Source organism: Planococcus citri, chromosome 5 (assembly GCF_950023065.1).
Source record: "Planococcus citri chromosome 5, ihPlaCitr1.1, whole genome shotgun sequence".
In the NCBI taxonomy this organism is placed as follows: Eukaryota; Metazoa; Arthropoda; class Insecta; order Hemiptera; family Pseudococcidae; genus Planococcus; species Planococcus citri.
The window spans coordinates 43,149,476-43,169,333 of NC_088681.1; the positions used below are offsets into that span (position 1 = coordinate 43,149,476).

Genomic DNA, 19,858 nt, shown 5'->3' on the forward strand with positions numbered 1-19,858 from the left:
TTACAATTAACTTCCACTTGCCTCGTTGTTGTTGTTGTTGTTGTTGTTGTTGTTGTTGTTGCTAGTTTTTCCCTTCGTTTTTTCATTTTTCGTCTTCGTCCCGCTTCCTTATGGTACGTACATATTTACCTATACGGATTCGCTGTGTATATCGTCGTTGTAATCGTTTGGTATTTTTATTAGGGACGGGTTTTTGCACGAGCTTTGTTAGCTGCTTGGTAATTTTCGTGGCTTTTTTGTGCATGTGTGTTTATGGTGTACAGTATTTTTATCCATTGGTGTTAACTAACGATTATACCTATATTACGAGAATTTTTTTGTAGAGGAGACGCAAAAGGGCAGACTTTTTTGGAAGGTGGTACCTACTAACTTCTTCATATTCACCCACTCTAAATTCATCCCAATTTTCAATCTTAACAAATTGTATATTAATTTTCTAATTTTTCGTCAACTTTGATGAATTTTCATCGAAATTCGCGAATTTTTCGAAATATTTTATATTGTACCTGCACTACTCAATTACCTACCAGTAATTTTTATGGAAAGGGTACTCCCGGGTAAGATAGATAAAAAATTCATGTTCCTAGATTTGGTAAATTATAATGGATTATTGTAGGGTACCTCTGAAATAAATTTAGAACAAAAAATTCACCCCACACTCCACCCTCTTGACTGATACAGATAACTAAAAAACGTTTTTTTTTTTTTGCTGGAAAAAATCTATATCCATAAGCGTTAGAGGTAAAATTTAGGTACTACTCGGAATGTGTAGAGAAAAAATTTATCGCACGGAGGGGGGGGGGGTAAAATTACTAAAAGAAAACATTGAACCGCCATTGCTCCGGACTGAAAAGGGCTACACAAGAAACTTTCCCGCCAAAATCTGTATTTTGAAGAGTATACTTTCTCCCAAAACATACAAGTTGAATAAAAAAAATTGTTTGCAACGAGCTCATTTTTTTTAACACTTCTCAAAAAGATCTTTTCCTGCATTTTTTTTTTGTGAAGGGGCAAAAATATGCAAAATGCAAAAAAATTCGAATTACAAAAATTTTTTCAGCGCAAAATATGTCCAAAAACCCTCAAGTTCACGTTCCTAGCTGTGTTAAGCTGATTTTTCAGCTTTTGCTTTTCAGTAATTTTTCAATTTTTTCAATTTTGGACTTGCAAAATTTTGTGTAAGAATAATATACGTTTTTCACGGATATTTTTTTTTCCAAAAAACAGATTTTTTTTTGAATTTTTCCCTTTGTACATACATATTGTCTTAAGTATCATTAATAATATATGCAGTTCAAAAAACACATATCTACTTATTGGGCATTTCTAAAAACAAAAAGCAAGACTGCACTTTCGAGCAATTTTTTGAAAAAAGTGACGCTTTTTTGGCAATTTGTTGTGAAAAGGCAACAATTTTTATAAAATTCTGAAAAGCGAAACTTTTTGTTGACTACGACTTTTGGAACAAAAAACAGGACTTCTACCATTTCAACAGATACAGAGCTTTCCATTCCTGCAATTTTTGGGGAAAAAGAGGAACTTCTTGGAAAATTTCTAGCAAAAAAGTGGGAATTTCTGGCAATTTGTGACAAAAGTCTTAATTTTTGAGCAATTCCCTGGAATAAAAGTGAAATTTTTGAAAATTTTTGGCAAAAAATGGGAGATTTTTATATTTTTGACAAAATACGAGACTTTCTGCAATTTTTTTTTTTTTTTGGCAGAAACTTGAAATTTTTCAGCAATTTTTAACGAATTTTAAGGCTTTTAGCCACTGTGGTAGAAACTATGCACTAGAAAGCAAGCATTTGTCAATTTTTGGCAAAAATCAAGAATCAAATTTTTTTGACAGTTTCTAACAAAAAGCGAGGATTGACTTTTTGAGCAATTTTTGGGGAGAAAAGAAAATTTCTTTATATTTTTAGGTGAAAAGCAACAATTTCACCGAATAGATCAATTCTATAATTTATGAATCAATTCGTTCGCGAATAATTCACAAAAAATTGAGTAAATGAATCCATTCGTTCGCGAACGAGTCACTTATACAAATCAATTCGTTCGCGAACGAGTCACTTATACAAATCAACTCGTTCGCGAATGATTCGCCAAAAATTGAGGAAATGAATCGATTCGTTCGCGAATGATTCGCCAAAAATTGAGTAAATGAATCTATTCGTTCGCGAACGAATCACTTATATGAATCGATTTGTTCGCGAATGAGACTGAGTCACATATACCAATCAATTCGTTCGCGAACGAGTCACTTACAGGAATCAATTCGTTCGCGAATGAATGTTTAAAAAAAGTGGCTCAATTCGTTCGTAAACGATTTTTATCATACGAAAAGTCGGTCTTCTCAAGCTAAATGCGTGAGAGTTTTTAGAAATTGTTGACAAAAAACGAAACTTTTTTGGAAAATTTTCAAAAAGCGACAATTGTGAAAAACTGATGGTGAGAGATGAGAATTTTTGGCATTTTTGACAAAGGGCAAGACTTTTAACTATTTTTGACGAAAAAGCAAAACTTATTAGAATAGAAGACTTCCAGGAATTTTGATAAACAGCGAAAATTTTTGGCAATTTTTGGCAAAAATTAAAGCTTTTACAACTTAAGCAAAAAGCAATTTTTTGGCAATTTCTGGGGAAAAAATGAGACTCAGACTTTTGAGCAACTTTTGCCAAGAAAGTGAGACTTGTGGGAATTTTTTGCGAGAAAGGAGCAATTTTCAGTACCTTGCCCACCCAGTTGGTAAAAAAGCGTGCTTCTTTGGTAATTTTGACAAAATCGAGATTTATGGCTATTATTGGAAGAAAGCAAGACCCTTTACAATTTTTAGCAAATGCCAGCACTTTTTAGAAATTTTTGGGGAAAAAGCGAAACCATTTAGCAAGTTTTGGATCAAAAGTGAAACTTCTTGGAAATTTGCAAGAAAACGACCATTTTTTGAAAATTTTTGATGGGAACAGACTTTTTGGCCATTTTGACATATAAATTGAGACTTTTTATCATTTTCGAAAAAAAAAACGTTTCGGCATTTTTTCTTAGAAAAGTGAAAATATTTTGGCAATTTTTCAGGTGTCTAAAAGAGATGAGGTTTGAGACTAAACTTTTAAGCAAGAAGTATAAGATTTTCTGGAATTCTTTACAAAAAAGCAGCAAATTTTATAAATTGGAGGAAAACGAAAATTTTTTGCAATTTCGACAAAAATCAAGAACATTTGCATTTTTTCTGTAGGAAACAAAACTTTTGCACATAAGTAAATGGATCCATATCAATGTACTTTAAATTGTAATAAAATACCCGCACGTGCGTTTAAAAATTATCTACGAACCATGAAACACACAAACACAACGTATTTTTTTGCTTTCGTCTTTATTATTTACTATTTAATTTTATTCGTACCCCTACCACTGAACGGAATGAAGCAAGGGAGCATTGGACCCCTTCCACGCGCCACATCGACGATCATAAGTTCAGATATATCTACGTACCTACGAGTATTATTTTAATCGAGTAATCGTATTTTTTGTATTTCGATTCGCGGAATTACACGAGCATAACACGCGTTGCCAACTAAGTACACCTACGAGTATTGTACATCAAATTGCATCGTACCTAACCTAACCTATGAAGCTATACCTATGGTGTATAAACTAGAAGCAATTTTAATTAATCTAAACGATACGCCCGCTCATGTCGTTTCTCCCTCTTCAATTTATATGTTATACTTAGTTGTATATTCGTAGGCTATTAAAAAAAGTACTAGAAACTCTTGTACGTGTGAGGCACTGTCATAGATAGAAAGCCAGATAGATGATACCGAATCAGTCACTCGAAAAGAGAGGAGGTAAATATCGCTTGAGAGGCGTGCGCAAAACGTGATGCCATTAAATGGGATACGATACGTGCCCTCTTTTTTTCCTCGCAATTTTACGAGAAGAAGAGGAGGAGGCGTATCGGTGACGATAATTAACAATTTTTATTTGGTTAGTTGTTATAGCAGTTAATGCGTGTAAAAGATGCGATGGCGAGCGAGTAAGGGGCGAGGGTGCTCTAAAGCTTGTGTCCACCATTATCGTCGCCCGAGTCAAGTAGCGTATTTCCGGCGGCGCGGCGCGGTGGTGAAGGTGGCGCGGGCGTCGTCGCTCGGTGGCCGGCGAATATCAAGCGATAACGTGAAAATGAGTGCGTGCTCGCGTGCTTCGCGCATTCGTTGTTACAAGCTAGAACGATAGTATGCGAGTGGATGGGGTTGCACGTTGCTGTGGGGTCATCCATTGGATGGTAGCGTATAGCAATGCTACCCCGCTGCGTGGTACGCGTTCTAACATAGCGCCAATAATCGTAATGAAATGCGCGCTGTCAGTGCGGATGATTATAAACGGGTTGGTCGCGTGACACGCGAGTATCACTTCAATTTGATAAGTTATTTCCGTTGTTATGTAGTAGTGAGTGTGTGTAATTTAGACTCAATACTGTGTTACCTACTATGTGTAATGTTATTCTTTGTTGCTCTTAGCTGGTCTCCGTTCAAGCAGTCGTGTACACCCACCATTCTTGCACAAGATAATGTTATGGAATTATTTGGCCACATACAGTACAAAGTACATGTACAATGGACAAACAGGAGGGGAGGTAGGGCTCCAGAAATTCGACTCATCAAATCGTAAAGATTTTGGCTCGTTGGAAAAGAGGAACATTTTTTGTCAGAAGAATTGGAGCTTTGAGTTCGGGAGTAAGGAACAGGTTTGACACAAGAAGATCAAACAGCAAATGAGAGAGGAGAAACTATAACAAAAGGGAACCATCCTTTCGAGATGTCCATCTTCGATTTGAACGGTGCCACGATTTTTGGAAAGATGCATGGTCTACAACTCCCATAACCAAAATTTCAGCTCTCTGAGCTGCCCAAGTTGATGAAAATAGTCGAATTTCACGTCACCGTTTCCAGGAATTCTAAAGCCTTCAACGTGATTTCTAATTTTTGAAAAAATTTAAAATTTCTCCGGAACATTTTGAGCCCTTCAGCTCAATTTTCGAATTTTTTAGAATTTTTAAATAGTTTTAGAATAGCCAGAAACTGTGAAATTCGGATTCAGAGGGATGGTTTTAGTCTAGAAACAGCGATTCTTGCAAATTTCAAAAATTTTCTTGTGAATGAGAAGTTTTCATTTTTTTAAACATTTTTATTCTTTGTAAAAAAAAATGCTGGTAAAAAAATCTACATTTTGAAGCATTTTCCAGAAAATCAGCACAAACGTGAATGAAATTGTTATAGAGGTCGAGTATGAGCCACAACTCAATTTTTAGCTGCCCAAGTAAATTAACACGCTTTCTGGAGAAATTGAAAATCGCGCTGGAGACTTCAGAATGGCTCCAAATGGTGCAGAAATTCGGATTGAGGGAGGGGGTTGATTTTATTTTGAAAATAGTGATTCGTTCAAGCTTCAAAAATTTTTTTGCGAACAAGAAATGTTTGATGTCTTTACCTTTTTTTTGTAAAAATTCTGATAAAAAAAATCGCACGTTGAGGTATCCGCCTGGAAATAGGTACAAATGTGTATAAGATCGTTGAACAGGTCGAGTAATTAGCTACAACTCGATTTTTAGAGGCCAAAATTAATTTTCATCCCTTTCTAGAGAAATTTCAAAACTCCGGAGAAATCGGGAATTTCGCTGGAGGCTCCAGAATGGTTTGAAATTGTGAAATTTGGATTAGAGGGTTTGATTTTTCATTACCTAATTTTCAAAAAAAGTATGGTATGAAACCCCATAACCAAAATTTTAGCTGCCTAAATTGATTTTTATAGATTTTTGACTAATTTTTTAAAATTCAAGATTGACCACTTTCAGCTAGTTATGTTTTTTTTTTTTTTGTTCATAGCTCACATATAGGTATTTATCCAGTAGAAATTATGAAAATTATTCTTGGAACTTGTAATATTAGCTGCCTCAAACGCAATTCAACGTTTTCGGACATTCTGAAAATGATCATTACCACTATTTTCAATTTCTCTAATTTCTTCAAAAAGCGCAAAAATGATTCAAACAGATTCTACACAATTTTATCCCCTGAAAATTTTTTCAATTTTCTCTTAAATTTTACCAAGACTCTCAAAAGAGAAACATGAACACTACATTTCATTCCCTTTTTTTACAACTATTTTGATAGCTCACAGAAAAATTTGAAAATCACATCAGAATTGGGATGAAATGGGGTCAAATATCGTGGAATTTGAAATTCGATAACTTTCATTTGAAATTTTAAAAATCTAAGAAAAGGTTAAAAACTGAAATTTTTGGCAAAAAAAAAATCTGTAGATATGTTTTTGATCTAGTAAAAATTTCTATTTTTGATGGGATAAAAATTTGTGAAGAGAGAAAAATGGCAAAAATTTTGAGAATTTGTTGTTTGGTTCATTTTGAAATTTGAAGGGAAGAATTAAAAAAATGTAAACTTCTCTTTTCAATGTAAAAATTTGAAAATTTGAAAAATAAAATCTCAAAAATATGCGTTATAAACTTAAATTTATCCATTTCCCATTAAAGTACAGTGGTCTCCAAAAATGAAAATTTCTTCAGTTCGAAAATTTTGATACTGCATGAAAATAGTAGGTATATACATATAATTAAACTGAAGTTCCAAAAATTCCGAAAGGAAAATATTTGAAAATCTGAACTTTCTATGACATTTAACTCGGTTTCATTTCAATTTTATCGTGACGTAAAAGTTTTTCTTTAACAAGCTGTCAAAGTTGTCAAAAAAATGAATTAAATTGGTGTGTTTTGGGGAATTTTTCCTTTTCGGATCCTTTGACTTTCTTCAAGACGTAAAGGGTGAAGTAGTACCTAATACCTATCCAAACTATTGGTCATACATACCTCGAATTTATTTTCGAATTATGCATATTACATTTTTCTTTGAGGTGCTTCAGAAGCACGAAGTGGCGAAAATTTTTTAAAAATTGGACGAAAGGTTAAAAATGGGTTACATTGGCTGAAAATTTGGTTTATTTTCAAAAATAGATTCTCCAACTCAGACCGTATTACACTGAATAATGAGTAAGTATTAAAAGCAGACATTATATTATTACACTGAATAATGAGTAAGTATTAAAAGCAGACATTATATTTTTCTATAATTGTGTAATTAATTAGGTATCTATTCCAGGAATGGAAAGAAGGTGAGGGAATGAATATTTCAGAAATTGTTTCATGACTCTTCACAGATAAATTTTATTCCATGCAAAAATACCAAATTAATAAATAAGATTATTCAGCTCAATTTATGTAGGTTTACCACAAAGTATAGCTAAGTAGCTGTCAACTTTATCAATTTTCTACGCAAGAAAAAAAAAGAAAATTATTTTAGGCGAATTTGTCAGCTTAATAAAAATTAAAAATTTACTTTTTACATTTGAAACTACAAAATTATCGCACTCCCCTTCATATTTTTCCAACTGACGTTAAATACAATTAGCAGACATTTTTCTATCTCTTTTTTTCATTTAAAACTTCAAATAGATTTCTACGAAAAACTCATGAATTTTCATAATGCACGCAATTCAAGTAGTAGGTACATAGATATAATCTACATACTCCAACTCGTCCAATTATAAACTGCTTACTTCTCTAAATTACACAAAACTATTTTTTAACAATGTTCCTCTTTTGTTTATGCTTTCAAATTACTTTTGCAATTTTATGCATAAGCTTGGTCCTAGTTGTGCAATTTTTTCCTTCAGTTCGCTCGCAAGATGAATGTCGCCCTAATCCCATGGCTCCGAAAGCATGTACGTGTAATTGATCTTAACGAAACAGTCATCGTTCAAAAGTTTCTTATTTATGCATTCTAAGCTAGTTTAATAATTTTATGAGGAAGAAAAATCATTCAGAAAACCTTACACAAAATGATCTCTGCATGAATTTTAGGCAAGTTAATCAAAATCCAAGTAGATAGTAAATAGACATATATGTACATATAAGATCAAGTTATTTTCCATAAAACTTGTACAAATAAGTCAATAAAAGTGACTATATTATAGATGTGTGAGTGTTTTTTTTCTAATAAATTACGTTTTTCTGTCCTAAATTAGTATGGAACGGAATATCAGCTCATCTTGTGCCAAAATTGAAGACCCACAAGAATATTAAAAATAAAAAACAGAAAAATTGAGCAAATATCTATCTAGGTATGCAATTTGTCCAAAAACAATGCATGAATTAGAATAAATACACCCAAATCACTACAGCTTGATTTTTTTCAAATTTTCAATTCATGGACTTTCATTTCTTTGGAGAATCGAAACTTCAAGTAAGTAAATTTCAAAGTAAGGTGGAGCATACATCAATTTAGAAATCAATATCCGAAAAGTATATCTTGAAAAGTTATAAAAATTACTTACGTATTGTTGTTTCTACCAGAAAAAAAAGTCACGAGTCACTTGGCTCAAAATTCCACTCATTTCAACCTATAGGTATATCATAGCAACATTTAAACTACAACAACCCTAATTCTGACAAAACCCCTTCATCACTTCATGATGAAGAAAACAACGCTCTATTGCCCCTTACCTCATCATCAGCCGCAGGATTACCTTCGACACTTGACAATTAAGACATTTCCAATTTAAATAATCGTTCGGTTAATTCATAATACGACGTAGGTCTACTATACAATAAACGTCAAATTCCATAACCGTATCATGCTCACCATAACTTTCAAACCCAATCAAAAAGATACCTTTACATACATGCTAAGCTTACTTTGTATGCACACAGATGTTACCACACGATGTACAAGAACACCTACACACCTCGCCATGACCTGACCACCCTCTCAAGTAACACAAGGGTATCCGATGTACCTACGAACACAGACCGTAGGCTATATAGGCCTGCAGCTAGATCGAACGTGCTATTCGGCGATAATGATACGTTACAGGTAGCTGAAAACCTAAGCGTCGAATTGATTTTAGCGGCGGATAATTAATGGTTTGTTTTACTGTTAAGGCCACATATATCTAGAATAACTTATTAAATAAACAACCCATCGCACACACGTCAATTACAGGGTGGAGCATACGAGTACCTACTTATAGTATATACGCGCTTCTTAAAAATCAATTATACGCGTAAAGCTTGTTGATTGATATCGCTCTGCGCACACAACACTCGTCACACACCCCATCTACTCATTAGGAAGTTAGGATCGAAAAAAATAAATAAATGTATACAGAAAAATCAACATATACCTACCTATACTAATCGAGATAAAGGTAGTATTTTTTTCAGTCGAGGGGGCCAGCTGTTTACGTAATACGCGTGCCCACCACTTACAAAAGTGTATAAAGGTATCTTCAATTGTGTATAGTGTAGATACAGATAGCCAACGAAGAGTTATTCGTTCCTCGACTATGTATTATTAAATCTTCCACTTAAGTATATTTTCGTTTTCGACTCTGCAGTAATTAATTTTCATCTCATTACGTAGCTTATCCCTCTACTCGAGTGACGCCCTCTTTCGTCGTTATTAATTAATATCGTTGCGATGTGTACTCCCACACGCAGGGCTGGGTAAAGTTTTTTCCGAAACAGTAACTCATTTACGAATGACTCGAACAGTAGTCAAACTTTTCATGAAACTGTGAAGCTTCTGCTTCAATTTCAACACTTTCTGCGATCTTTATTAAAAAGCAAAAATATTTCACGTAAATTCTGAATTTTATGGTCCAGCTAAAATCTTGAGTGAGTGTACGGCCTCAAAATCCTCCAACGTTGGTTTTGTCCTTTTTTGCTACATATCTCAAAAAATAAAAGAATGAAAGAATAAGAACATACGAAAGTTGTGCTTTTTAAAGCAATAAACAACTCTTGTCTTTGATCTTAAAACGCTAGAAAAAATGGAACTTGCATTAAAAGGGCTATTTTGTGAGGCTTAGAGCTATCTGATCGAATTTTCTACTATTTTTCTATCATGTTTTCAGAAAAATTCAACCTTACTGAAATGGTCTTTCACTTATATTCTCAATAATATCTGCCCAGACAAATTTCTATTTTTTTTTTGTTTTTTTTTTACAAAATTAGTTGTATGAAAACTCTTGTTTTGGGAGCTTGGCAATTTTGAAGGATCCTTAATCCAGCAAAGAAAATAAAACAAACATCGGATGAATATTTTCATAGTGGACTATTTTTACGGATCTTCGCGAGAAACCCTTGAAAACTCGCTGGAGGCTCCGCTCCAGAATGATCCAAAACTACGTAGGTGCTACTATAGTTGTTGGTGTGTGAGAGTGAAATTTATTAATGGAATCTTTCACATTGCTACACTTTGCTCAAAAAATTATCTTTTATGAAAAATTTTAAAAATCGCCCAAAAAAAAGTTTTTTGGAGTTTTTTTTAGATGAGCTTTAGAATTTGACATTTTGGTTCGAGGGGGGGGGGGGTACATGCTCTTTCCATCTAACTTGGTTTCGTTCAAATTGGAAAGTGTGAGTTTGAAAGGTTCCCTTGTAAGTATTGCAGTTTTGTTATTGCTTTCAGGTCGCAAATTTTTCAAAGATCGTTCCTTTCACCCCCCCCCCTCCCCTCACCACCACTCCCCACTCCCTAACAAAAATTACTACTTGAACGAAAAACCATAAAAGCAAAACGGTATAATTTTTCATCCTATTCGCTAAAGAAAAAAATTCTGAAAGTACATTGGAAATTTTTCTTCTCACATCAGAAGAGAATTTCATAAGAAGCAAAAAATAGATACTCACGTCTTCATTTAGAATCAATTTTAGTACAGACAAATATACCTAGGTAATGAAGTACTGAACCATTTTGCATAGAAAAATTATGGTTGAAAGGCAGGGAAACTTTTATTCATTTTTACAACAATGTGTCATAAAACATGAGAGAGCAAAGCAAAAATATTAATTCTAGCAGGAAGCAGGATACTTTATCAAATACATACTTCGGTTTTCAGAGGAGACGAAGGGGTTTCAAATTTTTTTATTGATCAAGAAACCCCCCCCCCCCATCCACGATGGAGTAAAACAGACTAGGTACTTTAATAATATTCTAAAAAAGTTTATAATCTAAAAGTTCAGGCCAAAAACAAACATTTTTTGGACTTCTTGGTCATTTTTAGCTGATAAAGTATTCATGGCAATTGTGACAAAAAAATCATTTTTCAGCAATTTTGGCCAAAAAAAAAACACTTTTGGTAATTTTGACAGAAAAGTTTATTTGGCACTGGTGAGAAAATAAACCATTTTCTGATAATTGCAGCCAAAAAATTGGGGAGGGGGATTTTTCACAAATTAGGCATTTTCAACAACTTTGGTAAAAAAAAAGTTTGCAAAATAGCAAAAATATTTTTTGAAAATTTGAGCTAAACTGACCACCTACTTGAGCCATTTTTGGAAATTTCGGCTATTGAGTTGAATTTTTGGAAATTTTGGCAAAAAAATTAGCATTTTTAGTGATTTTAGAAAAAAAGTAAGACAACAGCAAGATATTGGGACACCCGAGCAAGAATCAAAACAAAAGCACGAAAAGCATGACTAGGTATATGCACCAGTTTGAGGTTTTCAAATTTTTGAATTTGACTAAGCTTATTTTCATTTGATAAATTCTTTCTGTGCGTAACTGCGTAGGTATTTCTATTCAATATTATTCCAAAAAAATTTCCAAAAATTTCCTCCTCACCCTTAAAAATGAAAAAAAGTCTTCTATAAGTTAGATCGATTGTAAGCCTAAAAAAGTTCCCTGTGTCGTAAATTTTAGAGAGAAAATCTAATTAAACAACTAACAAATCCGCCATTTTAAATAGGTAGATACTTTAAAATACACGATAATGAAGAGAGAACTGGCCACGATGACGTGAGCTCCAACTATACACACAATGGTGACGATTCGTACATACAAGGTGTGGTACCTACCTACCTACTCTAGCTGTATGTATAGTGTGCTATCTTATCGTGATCCAAAAACAATGTTCAAAAAACATAAAATATAAAAATATAATAGTTGAACCCGCACCGGTACCTAAGCGCGATTAAAACGTTAAACGTTGAACGTGCGGACACGATAATCCATTGTAGAGACGCATATAAGGTGGAAATTCGATCAAAATAAACTCGAATTAATTGTGGAAATTGCTTTAAAAAGTGGTCTAATCGAGTAGGTATAATCAAGGTGAGTACTCGATGTGATACTACGCGACCGACTCGACAACAGCATCGCGTTCTCTATTTCCTACAAGAAAAAAAAATCTAAAATTAAGACATATCCGTTGACTAGACTTTTCAACGGCTGCGGCTATTCCGACCAAATAGACATTTTATTAAATTATATACGATAAAAACTGGACGGCCAAATTTGCATAATGAGGTATGCGCTGTCGTCGCGCCACAGAGGCTCGAGAACTCGCGTGCCCATATCGGAAACCGCATATGAATAAAAGACGAAGATAAGAGTTAAAAAACTAACCACACTTTTACGTAATGATTATATCTGTCAAACGTCTGCCGCGATTAAAATGTTCCCTTGTACGACGTACATATAATCGTCTGACATTTGGACAGCAAAACTCCACGCTATCCCTTTTCGGTTTTGGTAAAAACTGAAGAATTTACAAGATGCTTAAGATCAAGTGTTTGTAGTTTTCAAGAGGGGAAGGGAGTGAGGCCATTTGACCATTGCAATTAAACAGTGAGCAGAATAATTTACTCTTTCAGTACGCAGGGTATCTTGATGTTGAATGATCACACTTTTCAGACTGAAAATTTGGAGACACATTTGTTCGCCTCAATTCAATTTTTTTTTTGGTTTTTGATTTTGAGAGGTCTGCACATTGTAAAATGGGCAAAAATATGTAGTCTGAGAGCAGATCTAACTACGATGGAGACATTTATTCCCACTCTGAAATTTAATCAAAATGATGTGAACAAATTTGTAACATGGAGATAGATCTGTTTACTTTAAAATGAAGTCGTTTTTCTGAACAAAATCTGCTCAAAATGAAACAAAAAATGTGTAATATGACAGCATTTTTTTTTAAAAAAAAGTACTACTCTTTTCACTACCTTTCTTCAACTAAATTTTTATAAAGCTCTCTGCTCAACCCCCCTCTCCTTTCACACACACACAAAAAAAAACAACAAAATCAAACTTTTTCTATAAAATTTTCAAAAAAAATGTAAATTGGAAGAAAATTTTTATAATCAATTATTTTTTTATTTCAATCAATTTTTTCAGTGATTTGAAGGTTTTTGTTGCGCGTTTGAATTTGTCATCTTTTCACTGCCTTTTTGACTGAATTTACTACTTTTCACTACTCTCACTGCCCGTTTTTAAAATCACTACTTTTTCACTGATTTCACTACCTACCTGTTAGATATCCTGTATTTTGAAAAAAAAATGACGCTCAAGTTAATTTGGAAGGTTTTTAGACCACTTTTTTTTAGAAAATCTGAAACCAAAATATTCTCAGTAGGCTCTGGAACACCCTGAAACCACCTTCAATCGACTCAACATATTAAAAATGGGGTACTAAGTAAATTTCATTTCAACAAATTCAATTTGGTAAAACACTAGGTACCTACCACTCAAAATGATTCGAAACCATTTCCAATCGATTTTGAGGGTCGAAAAAAGGGCATACACCAACTTTCAAATTTCTTGGTGTATTTGAAAAAATTTTGATTTTTTTTTTCATTTTTGACCCGAGTTTGATTTCTTAAAAATTCGTTGAAAATCGAAATCGTTTGTGAATTCAAAAATCTGATCTACTGTTTTCAAATTTGTATTCGGAAAATCAGATCACCTTCAGCTGATTTTCAAATTCCGTTGAAAACTTTTCTCACAAGGATTATAAAATTACTTACTTCTTCTCATACACGAGTTCATTCTGTAATTTTTAGAAGGAAATTTGTACTCACCTGAAACAAAGAAAAATCAAAATGGATTAGTTGGTTATAAACTTATTGATCAATTAACAGAAGATATGCAATGATATTACATTAATGATCGAAGGCCAAAGTAAAAATTCTGACGATCTCGACGTTTATTAAAGAGCAAAAACTGAATATTAGCAAATAAAGTATCATAAAAATTGTAAAATTGATGGTGAAAATCAGTCAAAAATATCAAAAATTGATGGACCATGAAAAAACCTCCCATAGTTTGAGAAAATGTCTCATTTTGGTGAAATTTTGCTCAGACTGCTTATATTATTGGAAAATACCAAGAATTAATTGAATATTCTCAAAATTGAATGATGATTTGACAAAAAACTTGTCACTTTTTTCGACCAAATTTTCAGAAAACTCTCGGCTCGACCCCCTCCCCCAAACACACACACAAAATATGAGATTTGTACATATAGGTATAAAGTATTTTTTAATTTCAATCAAAATTATAAAAAACAAAAAACAAAAAAACAATACGAATGAACTCATTTCTTCTAATATTTCACTACCTAGTTACATTTTTCACTAAATTCACTGCCTTTTCACCACCTTCACTACCCATTTTTGAAATGCCTGTAGGCAGGCTTGTTCAACTTTAAATTGAGATGTTTCTATCAGCGTTGCCAACCGTAGTAGTTTCTCACAAAAAAATTATTTTTTGGACAAAATTGAATGATTTTAATGATTTTAACAGATGAAAGGATGATTTTTTGGTGAACTTTCGCGCTAATCAATTTTGAGATTTTTGCACTTTTGTTGTTTATTTGATACCATGACCAATTGACCCTGCATTAAAAAACGTCACTTTGACACCTACTCGTCTGGTTAGATCTCAAGATTCCCAAGAAGACAATAGAACTGGAACTTATGGCGTCGACCCGAAAAATTTCGTTTCATTAGTAGGTATAAGCTCCTACTCTTAAACTGCGCAATTCCTAGAAAAAATTAAATCGTTTGAAAGTTGTTGAAAATTTTATTCCCTTTAACAATAACTTTATTCTATGCATTTTTTACGTAGCCATTATAATGCTCCATTTTGCCTTCAGATTTTGGTTTGAATTGACGCTGGTTACAACTTTAATCATAATTTACAATTTGAAATGTTAGATAAGCACTATCCAAAAAAAAAGCTGTTTAAAGTGATGAAAATAAATCTGTAACCGGGATACAGATCTATTTACTTCAAGTTGGGATGCTTTTCGTATATTTATTTTCTTTATTTTTCTCGCCTAATTAATCTTGAAAATCATCTCAACATACGAAAAGGATAAGGAAATAAAAAAGACAGAAAAATTGAAGAAACTAACGCGATTGAACATTTTAACATACGACGAAAATGTAAAGAGATTCCTAAATGACATGTGTGCAATGCGCACATGTAGGTCTGCGACGTTTATTCACCTCGGGTTAAATCCCTATTAGATTAGAAATATTACAAAGGTATTTGAAAGAGTGTGTAAAATTAACATTAGGTACATTGGAAATGCGTGGAATCGGGTAAAAATTGCAATACACTTGCATCGTAGAAGAAACCAAGACATGTCTGGGTCAAGTAAAAAGTATGCGATTATTTGAAGCATCTTTCGTCATGTTTACACCGAACTAACGGTATTATCTCGTCCTATGTATCAAAATATTTCGCATAATAATTTATAGAATATGGTATATTATGTAAAATCTCCAAGTAGTGTATATCTATACTTTTCAATACGTGTAGTTTGAATTTATATACTCGTAGCATCGTTCCTGAAACATACTTCTGGTGCTTTTTTCCTTTTCAGGAAAATCTCGGGTTTGCTATTAGGTAGGTATTTTTTTCCTTTCCGAGTATGAAATATGCATATTACAAAACTGCGTTGCTGCGGATACAAAAAACCCGATGAAATTGTCGCTAAAGAAGCGATTAAATTTCTTTTTTAATGAAGCAACTCTTGATTTGGAACTAACTGTTTTAGTTGAGACATATCCTTCGGAATTAATGGACCTTATATAACTACAGCACCATAAGCTTTTTCAGAAGCATCTGCAAAGCCATGGAGCTCAATCATAGTAACACCCTACCTGGAATCAAATATCTTGGAATTTTTAAAGTTTTCAATAAATGAAGTTCAGCTACAAATTGTATCCAAAAGGATAAGATTTCATTTGGTACAATATCATTCCAATTTAGTTTTTTATCATCGATTGTTACATTGCAGAGTTCTTTCATATAAAGTTTACCTTTTAAAGTTATAGGTCCAATAATACCTGAGGGATCAAATATTGATGAAACTTGAGATAACACTTCCTTTTTTGTTGGATTAGGTTTGATAATATTATAGTTTGGAGATTAACTGAGAGAGTATCATCTATTGGGTGCCAATTCATACCTAAACTGGTTATTCCATGTTCACGTAATTTTTCACTCTTTTCCTTTGGAATGGATTCAACTTTCAAGTAATTTGTTATCATTTGCACACCATTTATTTAAGGGAAAACCAGCATTTTCTAAAACTTTGGTGAGTTCTTTTAGAGCTTCTAGGGCCTCTTCGATGGTGCTTGCACCAGAAAGAATATCATCAATATAAGTATCTTTCATCAGAATAGCTGAAGCTTTTGGATACTTTACTTTTTCTATTTCTGCTAAATACTTGAGGCACCTAGTAGCTAAATAAGGAGAAGAAGCAACACTGAAAGTAACTGTTTGTAATAAATAAACCTTTAATGGATCATTGCTGGATTTTCTCCAAAATATTTTTTGATACTCTGTATGTGGTGATATCAGTTGAGAACACATAATTATCTATAAGTGGGTAATTCTCAAAAAAAGGTCAATTTTGATGTGCATAATTTTGAAAAATAAAAATCATTTTTTTGAAAAATTTCAAAAGGGAATCATTTGTATAGGTGTCCCAGATCCCTGTTCTAGTGTTGGCCTCAATTCAATCCCCCCCACTGTGGACCCTGGCCCCCCTAAAACAGCGATAATTAGGATTCAACCCTCATCGATGTGTAATATGTTGATTGATATGTTTTCGAGGTCGTAGAATTCGAATCTGGAGTTATTTTTTATGTAGAGGTGGATGGTGAGGCGTGGGGAGGGGGAAAATGTCAAATTTTGCTTATATTATCGTGTAATATGTCAATTTATGTTTTTCAGACTGCAAAGTTCGAATCTGGACTTATTTTTTGGTAGGGGTAGAGGTGAGTTGTGGGGAGGGAGAAAATGTCAAATTTTGCTTGTTTTATCATGTAATATGTCGACTAGAGCGATAAAAGTACAGCTGTCTGAAATTTGGCCAAGTCGAAGGACAAATGGGCGCTGGACAAGCTGAAGGACAATCTCAATGTTTTTTCATTTCTAGCCTTACCTACTGGACATTATTCGATTTTTAACACGTAATAAATGTGTACTTATCATGTAGAATAACTTCCCTTTCTCAATTATCGTTTTTGGCGGGTTCATCAGGGTAAATAAAAAGGGCAAGCCGAAGGACACCGATTTTGCGAAATATCATATTTTCAGAGACAAGTACAATCAGAACGAGCCATTGCGTAGGTTATGAGAATAACATTGCGGGGTAACATTTTTATGAGGACAGTGAACCAGTGCAGCCACTCGCCAGAAAAAAAATGTTGGATTGGGAAGCTACCAAAAATAATTGAAAATAGCTCTAAAATTTGCGCAAAAAGTGTGTGACAGTTTTCAAATGTGAAATGTGAGCTTCCTATGGACTTATTCCAATTGCAATTTGCACAATAATGGACCTTCGTGTTCTATGATAATGAGAACGTGTCAATTTTTCCCCAAAAAAATGAAGTTCATGACACTTTATAACATTCATTTTCAAAAACATGGTGTGTGACAGCCAAGTCGAAGGACATTTGGGGTATAAAATCGAATGTACACCAATGAAAGGAGGGGCTAAAAATCTCAATACCATATGTGAAATGTGTGGGGGATGATCCTTGAATGGACCAAAAAAAAAAAAAAAAATTCATGCTAAAACCTTTGAGAAATTTGCCATGTACATGATTTTTACCTTTTTTTGAGAATTACCCACGTAAGTGCAAAAACGAATACTTGTAGAGAGACCTGAAGTTGATTTCATGCTAGCATCAAACCTACTACTCTCACTTTGGTAGTTGAGGAACTTTCTTTAAATACAGCATGATGAGGAATAAAATATCCTGATGTACTAGAAGAATCAGAGGCTTCAACCATATGGCCTAAAGTAATATATTCTCGGCGAGTGTACATTAAGAGATTTTAAATGTGTCAACAACTGCTTTTTCGGAGCATTGTAATGCGATAAGATGATGTTCCACGCTTTTTTGTAATTTAATTCGGAGATGGTTAAATTTTTTATCAAATCAAGAGCTTCTCCTTTTAATAGAGTTCACAAATAGCTGTGTTTTATCTCAGGTGGAATCTTAGTATTGTTGTGTATGTTCTTCACGTAGACATTTCGAAAATTTAGCCAATCTTTATCACCATCATCGTCAAATTCTGGTATATTGAGCTTAGGTAATTTTAAATCTTGAAGATGGCAGTGCTTTTTCTGAATTAGTGAATTTCATATATGTATTTCAATATTCTGCATTGAAGTTGGATCGAGTATTTTCAATGCTATCATCTTCACTGGTGTGTTCTAATAAATTTCTGGCAACCTCATCGAATTGGATTTTCAAGTCGTGTATGTCGCGCAGTTCCGCATTGATGATTTCTGGTATTGGTATAACTGAACCAATGTCAAGCTTTCAAAGATTGCTAAGTAAGATGTTCAATACGTTTCGATTATTTATATTTGTTGAAGTCAAGGTCAAAGTCAAAGTTGAGGAGCTACCCGTACAACAATGACCATGCTAATTTCAATGTGAATGTCAACCCATCTACATCCGTCACTTTTGGATGCCACATGTTGATGTGAATTTCGACTCTGTGTCGAGCCAATTGTTGATGTAAATGTTGATTGGCATTTATGTCAACAATTGGCTTGACACGGGTCAAAATTTACATTGACTTGTGGAGTTCAAATGTGACGGATGTGGATGGATGGACATTGGCATCGAAATTAACGTCAACCTCCAGCTACGCAAAATAGTTAAATTGTAGTTTCAAAATTGAAATTTTTTTTCAAAAATCATTTTCTCTTACACACTTAGGTGGCCATTGCTCATGCTGAAAGTGAAAGCAGCATCGACGCGGAGGCCACCTCCGAGAAGTACAGGCAGAAAGTCCATATTCAGTATAGTTGAACATTAAACTCTTTATACTGAAAGGTGCAATAGGTTATCTAAGAGTACTAAACTAATACATTTTCATGTCGACAACATGTCGATGTAAATGTTGATGTGAAATTCGACATCAACAAATACATCCACAATATCAACTTAATTTCTCAAATTTGAGAAAGCTTTGAAAATTTGGTCGATGTTAGTGTTGATGTATTTGTGGATGATCAACTTTCACATTGACATAACATCAACAACTCCAAACTATGGAAAAGTGAATAATTTTATCAAGGCCATTAAAAAATTTTTCTCCCTTCAAACAAAGATCATCTTTTCAAATGTTTACTGAGCTTTTAAACACTGAAACAGAAATTTTAATTCTGAAAAATTGGTAGACATAGTTGTGGATGTAAATTTCGAGCATCGAATTTTACATCAACATGTCGACATCACATGTCGAGGTATTAGAAATAATGAGAAAATTTCGAAAATTTTCATTAACCTGGCTTCTGAACGGACAGAAGATTCCTATTAAATAACTTATTGGTCACTTTTCCATCATCATATTGGAAAAAAATGTAGTAGATGTAAATGTCATCATTGAGAAAAACGTCGTCGTTGTTGTCATTAGCAGGTTCGGACATTGCAACTGATTTTTATCTGGTTTGTAGAGGACCATGAAAA

At 33.6% G+C, this 19,858-nt stretch overlaps 1 long non-coding RNA gene across 1 annotated transcript; it reads left to right on the forward strand.

The window, feature by feature from the left end:
* Nucleotides 1-7,602: 7,602 nt before the first annotated feature.
* Nucleotides 7,603-9,429, forward strand: LOC135848045 (uncharacterized). The gene is made up of 3 exons (XR_010559301.1): nt 7,603-7,791; nt 8,095-8,312; nt 8,780-9,429. It is a non-coding gene; the product is annotated as an uncharacterized LOC135848045 (long non-coding RNA).
* The last annotated feature ends 10,429 nt before the right edge of the window (nt 9,430-19,858 follow it).